Source organism: Etheostoma cragini, chromosome 2 (assembly GCF_013103735.1).
Source record: "Etheostoma cragini isolate CJK2018 chromosome 2, CSU_Ecrag_1.0, whole genome shotgun sequence".
NCBI lineage: Eukaryota > Metazoa > Chordata > Actinopteri > Perciformes > Percidae > Etheostoma > Etheostoma cragini.
The window spans coordinates 24,366,050-24,373,411 of record NC_048408.1 but is presented as its reverse complement, the minus strand read 5'-3'; the positions used below and the strand labels follow the sequence as shown (position 1 = coordinate 24,373,411).

At 39.1% G+C, this 7,362-nt stretch overlaps 1 long non-coding RNA gene across 1 annotated transcript in view; it reads left to right on the top strand.

Annotated features, from left to right (window-relative positions):
- The window catches only part of LOC117935221, an 18,788-nt gene extending 12,015 nt beyond the window's left edge, over positions 1–6,773 (top strand). The window contains exon 3 of the long non-coding RNA XR_004654703.1: positions 6,761–6,773. This is a non-coding gene — a long non-coding RNA (uncharacterized LOC117935221). The remainder of the gene's footprint in view (positions 1–6,760) is intronic.
- The last annotated feature ends 589 nt before the right edge of the window (positions 6,774–7,362 follow it).

Genomic DNA, 7,362 nt, shown 5'->3' with positions numbered 1-7,362 from the left:
GTCCTCAGTAAACGTAATACATTATACATAAATAATAAATAGTTAAAAAGACATACGTTGTGATTTATGGATTTTTTTTTTAGATTATGTCTCTCACAGTCGACATGCACCTACGATTACAATTTCAGACCCCTCCATGATTTCTAAGTGGGAGAACTTGCAAAATAGCAGGGTGTTCAAATACTTATTTTCCTCACTGTAGCTGATTTTTGCATAAAAAAGCCTGAATGAAGAAGTGAATTTAGTAGTTAAATAGACAAGCAATGTATGCAATTTCTGAGATCTGCGCGACCTAGATTCAGAAGACTTAGCTGACATCAGATCAGTGGTGTAGCCTATGTAAATATTGGGGCTTGACAAACACTAGAGACCAGAGCCACATAAGGAGGAGCAACATAGTTGTCGCAACTATTAGCTTTGTTGAGATTTGCCCGTTTGCAGCAGCAGTCTCAAGTTGTGAGATTGGCAGGACGAAGGTGTCAATGGGATTTTGAGGTTGTATGTCTGTCCTATTTACCCACCAAACTGTCGTTATTCAACTATGACATGGTAAACTCGGTTTTGCATTCTATAACCCCTGTAAAAAATAAAAACGGACGGTCAACCATGCTATGAGTGTTGCCGTTGCATAGTTTGTCCACCAGTGGGCGCTCTACAATGTCCCTGTTGGCAACACTGATTATATTTATTTTATTTTATTTTTTGTATTTCTGTTTAAAGGAATTTAAGTTTCATATCTTAAGTTTGTATTTGTATGCAATTTATTTATCAGAACTTTAATATATTTTGATGTTCCTCTGTTCTGTTGTGACAATAAAACAAATTATCATATAATTTTAGTGAGAACTCAGAAATAACTACAAATATCTAAGGTTAGGGAAATCTATTTCGTTACGCGTTTCTGGATTTAGATATATTGGAATATCGGATTTTTGAATAACCAAATATTCATATCAGTATCGGCCTTAAAAGTCCTTTATCGGTGGGGCTTTAATGTGTGTGTGTGTGTGTGTGTGTGTGTGCGCCGAGCAGTGTTAGTGTTAGTGATGATCTCAGGGTAGAAATGCATAGTGAGAACTAATCAAAACACACAGGCTCACCCACAGTGTCACAAATACATCCATTAGGCAAAAATCCTGATGTCTTTGCTTTGTGCTCAACATGATCTCAACCGAAAATAACTGATGGAAAACTGGAAGAAAATGGTTTTTGTGTTTTTGAGGAACCAGCTGTTCCATCTCTCACTCTCCGAGGTGAAAATAAAACTATCATTTGCCCATCTCACCTTCTGTCTCTGTCTCATGTGTCTTTTCACCTACTTATCACCTCCTTATGTACCCGTCTGTGATCCCCGTTCTCCTCTTTTTGTATCTCTTCGCTCAATGTTAACTCATGCTCCAGCAACATGAAGGTTACAAAAATAATATTCTTTAATTATATGTTTTAGCTAAGAAATTCTGGGAATTTTGGTCAGTTAAACAAGCCTTTAAAAAAAACATTTTCTAGTAAAATACAGAGTAAAACTTGTAATTTGCCAAGGCAAATTGTTAGATTTAGACTTCACTTCAGGACATCTTCTGTCCAACTCTTCTGTTGAATGAGTGTTAGCAGCAGCAACTTTTGTTTGTAAGACTGAAATGTGAATGAAATCTCGGTTCAAATATACTATTACTTTACACTCAAGTAACAGATATACTCCAACAGCCAAATATCTTAAACTCTGGTAAATATAGCTAGTGCAACCCTGCATTAAATGTGTGCACACAACACTTAAAAATATGTGGGCTCACACTTTAGCTATTGTAAGTAAACAAAACCAAAAAGCTGGCAATTCCATAATACCAGCAGTACTTTGGGACACAAATATGAAGACCGCTCCTTGTAACCAGTCAACAGGACTAACATTACATTAGGCAACTCACCCACTAACACTCCTTAATGGATGACAACGGCTGGATCCTTCACAAGTAGCTGCAGCAGTTGAGGAGGGAAGTCCGTACTGGGAATGCAGCAGCTAGCAACGCGTTAGCACCACTGCTAGCACAGCTCAAGCACTCCAACATCCGAAAGGACTAGTTAGATTAGCGTTAGATAATTTAGGTTAGATTAGATTAGCTGTTATTTTAGCTGAGAAATCTCGGCACAAAACTCTAAACAGTCTGAAAAAACTGTTGTTCAATTTCAAATAACAGCGCCTGCAACTAACAGCGTCAACAATTCTAATAACTCTTTTCCCCAGGCTAGTTAACTTGTAACCCTCCATGCTGTCGTCTTCTTCCCACCAAGGATGGCGAGCGAGTAGCCCTCCGATGACTGTCTGTTTACCCCCCATTTCTCTTGCCCGCCCCCAGCCAATCAGTAACTAAAGAACTTGACGTTGCGTCTAAATCTGACCAATCAAAAGTAATTTTAAAAAGAACGTAAAACAGCAATTTTTGGTGCAATGAGATATAGGCTACCATTCATACAAACTACTCAAACTGCATTTAGAACCATCAGCAAATTACAACACACTGACTGTAAACAGTTACATGAATGTAAGTATATGCATAGCCATTTAAAACACTTAATTACAGCTCAAAAACTATATAAATAAGAATAGTAATTACTAGGGAACACTAATATAACCAAGGGGGTTACAAGACATTTTGACTTACACAGCAGTAAAAGCACATGCGAAACACATTTTGATTATGATGGCTAAGCTCCATCAAGGGTCCCAGTAAGCAAAGCCAGTGGGTTAGTACTGTATGCACAATATCAGACAGGACCCTTGAACTAGCTCCGCTAAATATAACGTAGTTTCATCAATTACACCTTAGCTTCTCTTGCTATGACATGGCAAAATGAATGCTGTGAAAAAAGGTCTATAACAGGGATCTGGAATTTAAACACATGAATGAAATGCAGACAACATAAATGGTAGGCCTACTGGTTACACCTGTGTTTGACCAGTTTTAAAAGCTTTTTTAAGACTATTTTTGTACATTTTAGGCCTTTATTTCAACAGGACAGATGAAGACATGAAAAGGGAGAGAAAGAGAGGGTCAATGACATGCAGCAAAGGGCCGCCGGTCAGAGTCAAACCCGCGGCTGATGTGTCAAGGCGTTAACCTTGATCCACAGTAGGTGCACCTGCTCTACCAACTGAGTCACCCTAGTCATGCTTGTGAAATTGTTTAACAGTGTCTGAAACTCCCTCTTTTCAATTGTGGAATAAGAGCTACGAGAAAGAGGGAATGTCCAATCACAACACATCGTTTTTTGGGGCAAGATTAATAAGGTAGTGAGATTCCACTGGGAGGAGTGTGTTCCTCTCTTCTCATGTACCTTCCAGTGTGGTCATTCAGAACAGGTACAAACTCTTTGTGTGGTCTAGTTTATAGTGAGCATACTGGGGCATTGAGATTGATGATGGTGGACATTCGCACAACCTAACGCATGCAACAAAACTAACAAGAAAGGGATTTAAACAACCACAGTCCATATATGTCTGCAGTCCAGAAAGAGGAATGGTCAGTGAAATTAAACGGAAACACCTGTGTGAGTTTTCCATGGGTGAGTTGGGACTTTAAATCTAGCCCTATTGAAGTTTTTGCTTTCACTTGTTGTCCTCTATCTCCCACTGGTGTGTCCCATCCTTGGGAGAAGAGAAAATGAGGCTTTTCTGCTTTCCTAAGGACCTTTTTGGAGTTCAAGCCTTTAATCAATCCCCTCCATCCAGTCTTTTCTTTCATGGACTCCCTAATGATAAAAAAACTATCCTCTCCTACCAGTCAGAGCTGCAAAGTGACTTTCCATTTTCCCTAAGTAACACTTGAACTCCCCAAATCTCCACCAAATCACGTTTTCTTTGTTTTCCTTTTAGATATTCTTTAACAAATCTTTCATGTTTCTTATCCGAGCACGTTACCATTTACATGACTGCTGTAGAGCTGCAAAGAACACGTCATGGTAACAATACAAGACTCTATCCGGCCCGTCAGAAACCGCCTACCAAGAGCCTGAGTCTGTCCCAGGTTTCTTCCTAAAAGGGAGTTTTCCCTCGCCACTGTCGCACTGTTGCTTGCTCTGGAGGGAACTACTAGAACTGTTGGGTCCTTGTAAATTATAGAGTGTGGTCTAGACCAACTCTACCTGTAAAGTGTCTCAAGATAACTATTGTCATGAAATGATGCTATGAATAAAATTGAATTTAAAAAATGTAACCTCCTTGTTGCATTCCTTATTATATTTTTATTTCAGTCATACAGGATCCAAAGCTCAGTCTACTGTTCCATCCAGACTAATTCACTCCAAATAGTGCCAGCTAAATGCCTCAAGTGTAAAATGGAAAACGCTGGCCTGCAGACAGGGAAAAACTGGTGGGTGGTGAATACAGGGTTCTTTCACACGTCTTAATGTGAGGAGCCAGCCAGAGCTGTGGCTCCACACTAAGAAATCAATGGATACACATCTGGAAAGGTATTCAAAGTGTGGTTTGAATATTTAGATCTATAGGAGTCATGTATATTATGTTGGTTTATGGTTTATAGTTTTCACCTATTACATGACGCAGGATGTCACGGGGGTTGGCTGACAGGAATCAGTCTATTTATACCCCTGTGCACCTGCATGTCGGAGGCCAAAGAGGGGGTGAGTTTGGGTTTTTGCATTTTCTGTTGACCGCAAGTTTTATCGCAGTTTCATTGCAACATCACATCACAAGTTTCTCTACACACTATGTTGTAGTATTTTTCAGGCAACAGAATTTTTTTTTTCTGAGTTTCAAATGAACAATAAATCTTTGAAAGCATATCTCGGAGTGGACCTAAAGTATTCTACGGAAGAGGATTAGGGCCACTGTTGAAAAATGTGTGTGAGTTCTGACTTTTTTCTCAGAATTCTGACTTTTTTCTCAGAATTCTGAGATTTAAGTCATAATTCAGAGAAAAAAAAATCAAAATTCACATACATTTTTTCACCAGTTTATTTATTATCAATTCTTCCACTTTGCAAATACATCAAATAATCATTTAATCACAAAAATGCAATGTCATAGCGCCCAAAGCGACATCTTCAAGTTGCTCGATTTACCCAACAAACAGTCCAAGACCCAAAGAGTTCAGTTTACAGTGAAATAAAACAGAGAAATGCAGGACATCCTCACATAAGAGAAGCTGGAGTGAATGAATGTTTGGTATTTTTTCTTGATAAAGAAATTAACATTAAAAAGATTGTCAAAAAACGTGAAATTTCTCTCGCCTGACTAACCAATTCGTAGATTAATCATTTCAGAACTGAATCAACCCTCTCCCACTCTTTGAGACATCATTACATTAGACTAGGTTTTCTCCTAGTGAGTTTGGGGGACAGGATAAATCAGTTTTAGTAAAATTTCGGCATTCATTTTGTAGTTTTGCCCACTGTTTAGACTCTCCAATCTAATTGCTGAGATCTCCGAACACGTTAACATTGCTACCACAAAGTTGGACGGAACAAGAAACACAATGAAAGTCTTCCAAATCACTCAACAAAATAAGTCATCCCATTTCAAAGTGACCAAAATGAGCATTTTTTTGATATGGTGCCCTAATAGAAAAACAACATGGTTTGTCATTGATGTCCGCAATAGATCTGCTCCAGCTTCCTTTATTGTTCTTTTCAGGCAATGAAACTCCTTGGTTTAGGCGAGGAAACAATTGTGGTATAGGATGAAAGAAAACAATATTAAGCTTGTGGTAGAAAAAATGACCAATCCTGCACTCTGCAACAACATGAAGCTACTTCTGCCTGTTGGACAGAAACACGACTCCAAATTGATTATCATTTTTTTCTGTAACACTGTAACACCGATGTGTTGATGAGCAACTATTTGCTTACAAGTTACTAATGACAAAGGTGATGATTTGACAATTTTTTTGGTTCACAACTGATTTCCGCTGACAAGTGGCCACATCAAGTGGCCCAAACATTCAATTATTACAGGGTTGATCTTTTCTTTGTTTCTTTCCGCCATGAAAGGCAATGCATCTGATTTGACAGCTAGTCTATACTTCTATTGATATTAGTGTGTAATCCAATTCTGTTCACACTGTTTCACAGTTTGCTCCCAGTAAAGACTACAAAGGCCAATACTTTGTCTTCAACCTTCAGTGGAAATGTGTTTAGCTCTCTGCATAGCTCTGCACCTTCATTTGTACTGAGGGCAGAAGAATATGTGCACTAGATACATAGGTAATGTACATGTCTAAAGCCGCCTGCTGCAGTCCAAAACAAGTATAGTAAAACCCAAACAGTAAAGTTGTGGGTGGAAAAACAAAAAAACAACAACTAACTGCTATTTAATCAACATTTGATCTATTTTTTAAAAAACAACGTTAATTATAACCTCTTTAACTTGATTTATGCAGTGATATTTTTTACTGATGGCAATTATAGCTACTTTGAAAATAAGACCCAGCCTGTAATAAACCAAAATTGTCCTTTAATATTGCAAAAGCAGTCAAATTTAAATCCTTTAAACCGACTGCCACTCAGCCCACTGGGTCTCATTTTTTTGACATGCAGCAGTGAGAGCAGCTCTGCCATTAGAGAGGGAAGAATAGAAGCATGTTGCACTGACTGGAGTGTTGGCCTGTCAATCATCGCCAACAGCTGCATTTGGCATTTCAGTCAGGTACAAAAGGTGCATTTGGTGCCAAAATATCTCAAGTCAGACAGGCATCCAGACACTGTGCCTGAATAACAGTATTTCATCAGACTAAAGTGGGAATAACAGGGAAGAGGACGGGGGGGGGGCAGGTAAACAGTATCAGGATGGATCTGCATCTGTGTTGTTACGACTTTTAAGACCGCAGCATACGTACATCTTCAAGGTTCTCCACCACTATCTGTTCTCCTGCTGAAGTGACTACTGCCTTCTTCTCTCTCTCACACACACACACACACACACACACACACACACACACACACACACACACACACACACACACAGACACACACACACACACACACACACACACACACAGTCTTACTGCTCAACAAGCCCTTCCAGATTCATTAGCATATAAATAACTCACAAACACAAAACACACACCAAGGCAATGGTGCCATCACACAGATGCCTCTTCCAGTACTGTTAAGAGGCGAATGTAGAATATCAGTGTTAATCAGCAGACTCTGGTGGTGACCATTAGTGTGTTTGTGTGTGTGTGTGTGTTTGTGTGTGTGTGTGCGTTTGTGTGTGTGTGTTGTGTGTGTGTTGTGTGTGTGTTGTTCCAAGCCTGATGAAAAGGCTTTTAGGCTAATTATATGTTGCCATCTAGATGAATTTTAATCTTGCGCTTACATCTCTCTCTCTCTCTTCTCACTCTCTCTCTC